At 43.6% G+C, this 4,595-nt stretch overlaps 1 pseudogene; it reads left to right on the top strand.

Moving 5' to 3' along the window:
* The first annotated feature begins 1,773 nt into the window (after positions 1-1,773).
* On the top strand, positions 1,774-1,928 carry LOC116815135 (U1 spliceosomal RNA; annotated as a pseudogene).
* The last annotated feature ends 2,667 nt before the right edge of the window (positions 1,929-4,595 follow it).

The following is a 4,595-nucleotide window of genomic DNA, read 5'->3' as shown; positions in this document are numbered from 1 at the left end:
GAAAACAAGCAACATAATCCCAGATCAGACGCAGTCTCCTATGTATTACTCTACAATGAAATTGGATGCTAGCAGAAAGCTGGTAATTTAACCAAGTCTCAGAGTAAATATTTCTGAAAATAAGAACTTAGACCCAAACGTTTCTTAAATAGGAAGGTAAGGGGATTTTTGTTTGTGGTGAGGGGGGTTTCTGTTTGTCCACTTATGTTTTTTTCTGTTTGTTTTTAATAACATAATTTTCAAGGTTGAACATTTTATTTTCATGCTTAAACAGATGGCTAATAAAGGCTTTGCAACCCAAACATCTCACCTGCCCATTAATCTTCATTCTGGAGCAAGTATTGCACATTAGTTAACATAATTCTATACTGGAAAACAACCTAATATGTATAATCTTATAATTTATAAAAAATATCTTGAATTTATCTCCATGCAACTTTTCTTTATTAAAGCAAGGTAGCATGACGGGAAAAGGTACCACAGAAGGTTAAAATCCTTGCTAATGCCACTGAACCTGAGTTTAAATTTATTGTAATAAATGAAATATTTTTTTGGTTTTCAATACAGTACTTTACTGAAAGGTAGAATTTCAGGAAATCTATAGGAGTCTTGCAAATTGAACAGAATAACTCCGAGAGGATAAGGCTATATTTATAAAGTTATCAATATATAAAATGTGGGTGATACAATAATAAATTAAGCTCACTTGGTTATTTTGAGACACAACTGGAGGGAAGAGGTCGTAGAGAAGAGTCTATAACCAAAATTGAAAATAAGAAATAATCTTTGTTTGTATTAGCATAGTCCAATATTTCACCTATTCTTGTTTCAATTTTTCTGTGTCGAAAGAAGCAGCAATTGTGGATCCTGAACTTGACCATCTCATGGTCACTGCCTCCCAGGTTCCCATCCGCTTTTGCTTCCCCTACTAATTCTTCCGTGTTTGTGAGCAGCAGGTCATGAAGAGCTCTGCCCCTAGTTGGTTCCTCCAGCACTTGCACCAGGAAATTGTCCCCTACACTTTCCAAAAATGTCCTGGATTGTCTGTGCACTGCTGTATTGCTCTCCCAGCAGAAATCGGGGTGATTTAAGTCCCTCATAAGAACCAGGGCGTGTGATATGGTAACTTCTGTTAGCTGCCGGAAGAAAGCCTTGTCCACATGCCCTCCTCCCCAAGTTCCATATCCTCCTCACCCAAATGCCCAAGAACACAGGGGGGAGAGGAGGCTCCAGGCACCCGTCACTCCACTCCAGAGGGTGGCCCAAACAACAGAAAGTTGTTATTCAAAGAGTTTTGATTTGTAGTGTGCCTACAATAAGGAAAGTGGCCTTGTCCTCCCTTCCTCTCTCATCCCACCCTGGCTATCTTATCAGTTATCTCCTTTTTTTTTTAATTAATAAAGAAAGAATGTATGGTTTCAAAACAATAGTGACTCTATGTCCTTTTCCAGGTGTGATCGAAGTAGGGCGAGTGGTTGGCTTAGAGGGAATTAAAATCAACAAAGGGGGCAGGTTTGCATCAAGAAGAAACACCCACAATTGTCACACTGTAGCCTGACCAGTCATGAAACTGGTTTTCAAAGCCTCTCTGATGCGCAGCACCGCAACCTGTGCTCTTCTAATCGACCAGGTGTCTGGCTGTTCAAAATTGGCAGCCAGGCAATTTGCCTCAACCTCCCACTTCGCCATAAAGTTTCCCCCTTACTCTCACAGATATTATGGAGCACACAACAAGCAGCAAGAACAATGGGAATATTGGTTGTGCTGAGGTCTATACTTACCTGGCAGGGGAGATACCATGATCACCAAGGTGGTTTTCCCAGAGTGAGGCACATCCATTTCACTGCGGGTGTGTTGACCACTGTGATTTTCCTTGAGAGGGCCATTTAGGGATCTGGGGCAAGAATTTTTCTGGGGATTGGTCCTGCTTTGAGTAGGGGGTTGGATTAGATGACCTCCTGTGGTCCCTTCCAACCCTGATATTCTATGATTCTAACCTAGTCAGCAAACAGTGCCAGCAAAGTTTAAAACATCCAAAGGTACATTCTATTACCATTCCGCAATTGCTCAGCCTATAGTTGAACTGCTCCTTACTACTGTTCAGGCTGCCTGTGTATGGCTTCATGATCCATGGGAACAAGGGGTAGGCTGGGTCTCCAAGGATAATATTGTCATTTCAACATACCCAACAGTAACTTTCTGGTCTGGCAAGTAAGTCCCTTCTTGCAGCTGCTCAAACAGTTCCTAAAGATGCCAGTGTCATGCACCTTTCCCAGCCATCCCACACTGATGTCGGTGAAACGTCCCTTGTGATCCACCAGTATATGCAGCACCATTGAGAAGTGTCCCTTGTGGTTTATATACTGGTTGGCAAGGTGGTCTGGTGACAAGATAGAGATATGTGTTTCATCTGTCGCCCCACCACAGTTAGGGAAACCCATTGCAGCAAAGCCATCCACTGCACATTTCCAAGAGTCACTACTCTTGATAGCAGAACATCAGTGATTGCATTGGCTACTTGGATCACAGCAGTCCCCACAATAGATTTGCCCACTCCAAATTGATTCCTGACTTACTGGTAGCAGTCAAGTGTTGCAAGTTTCCATAGGGCTATCACCACTCAGTTCTCAACTGTCAGGGCAGCTCTCATCTTCGTATTCCTGCACTTCAGGGCTGGGGAATGCAACTCACAAAGTTCCAGGAAAGTGGCCTTACTCATGCAAAGTTTCACAGCCACTGGAATCATCCCACGTCTGCAACACTATGCGGTCCCACTAGTCTGTGCTTGTTTACTGAGCCCAGAATCAGCATTCCAATGTATCAACCAGCCCACTGCTACTATGATGTCCCAATTGCCACATCCTGTGCTTTCAGGCATGTCTATATCCATGTCCACCTCACAATCATCCTTGTGCTGCCGTCTTAGCCAGGCTCTGCACATACTGCAGGATAATGTGCGAGGTATTTACAAAGCTCATAACAGCACTGGTGAGCTGAGCAGGCTCCATGCTTGCTGTGCTATGGTGTCTGCACAGGTAACCCAGGAAAAAAGGTGTGAAATGTTTGTCTGCAGTTGCTTTCACAGAGGAAGTGAGGAAGGGGAGACTGAAGACATGTACCCAAAACAACCTGTGACAATGTTTTTTCTCCATCAGGCATTGGGAGCTTAAACTAGAATTTCAATGGGCAGTGGAGACTGCGAGAACTGTGGGATAGCTTCCCACAGTTCACAACTCTGTGAGTTGATGTTAGCCACGGTAGTGAGGATGCACTCCACCAACTTAATGCACTTAGTGGGCACATACACAATTGACTTTATAAAATCAATTTCTAATCACATTGTAATTTTTTGACTGTGCCAGGCCTTCCAGTTCCTCTTGCTTGTTTCCCAGGCTTCTTGCATTTCTTGCATTTGTGTATAGGTACTTAAGATAACTTGCTGATCATCCCACTTTCTCAGTATGAGGCAGGAGTCTTCCCCTTTTGCGCTCTTCTGCTCGTGCTTCCTCCTGGTATCCCACTTCCCCACTTACCTCACGACTTTGATCTCCTTCCCCCAGTGAACCTAGTTTAAAGCCCTCCTCACTAGGTTAGCCAGCCTGCTTGCGAAGATGTTCTTCCCTCTCTTCATTAGGTGGAACCTGTCTCTTCCTACCAATCCTTCTTCCTCCTAAGAGTGATATGGGAAAAACACATGTCTACAGGGAAATGGTACAGATCCATATGTGGTATATTAGCCTTTGGGTCCATTGTCAGAGAGGGTGAGAGAGCAGAGCCTGATATCTGTTCTGGCTTTGCTGTGGCAGAACAGATCAGTACATAGCACAATTGCACTGTGCAACCACTGGCTGCAGCTGAGAAATGAGGCTGGTGATGTCTGACCTTTTCAGTCTGAGGATCAAGCATATTATTTAATAAAAGCCAAGGAATCCCAATCACAGGCAGATTCTCAGACCTGTTCTGCTCCCTTTTCACTGTTCTCCTGCCACAAAGAATGGAAACCATCCTCCAGTGCCCTGTTGGGTATCTAACTGAAGCCAGTTCTTATGCTCTCCTCCCTGTAGCCTTTGGCAGAGCTGACTACCCTCCAGCTATCCTCAGTTAATGCATAATCCCTAAGGAACCACAGTCATCTGGTGCAAATTAGAGAAACCATTAGTCTGCTTTAACCAGGGCCAGGGTTATTGCAGAGAATCGGAAGCCTCAAAATAGTTGTTGGTTCTCAGCTGGGCGGCCTGTATGTATTCTGGCACTCATGAGGTGGCACAGAGACATAGATCACCCTGAAGTGTTCAATGCAAGACAAATTCCCATTTGCCTACGGGAAAGCCATATGCTCAACAGTCAGAAGGCTGGAGGAATTCTTCATAAGCTTTTTCTACAATGCCAAGTATTGCCCACAATCTCAAGGTTGTTGGTTATATATGATGAAATGATTAATATTGAAATAGTTAACAAAGTTAACTACCACTCATAGAGTTCAATCCAAACCATAAATTCGATGTAAGATTTGCTTACCTGGTACCCCAAGGTGCCAAGCTGCTCACAGGATTAGTCCCTAATAAGGAAATTATAATTATATGTCACAGTGCCTC

Source organism: Chelonoidis abingdonii, chromosome 1 (genome assembly GCF_003597395.2).
Source record: "Chelonoidis abingdonii isolate Lonesome George chromosome 1, CheloAbing_2.0, whole genome shotgun sequence".
Taxonomy (NCBI): Eukaryota; Metazoa; Chordata; order Testudines; family Testudinidae; genus Chelonoidis; species Chelonoidis abingdonii.
The sequence above is the reverse complement of the archived record's forward strand: the minus strand, read 5'-3'. Positions and strand labels throughout refer to the sequence as shown.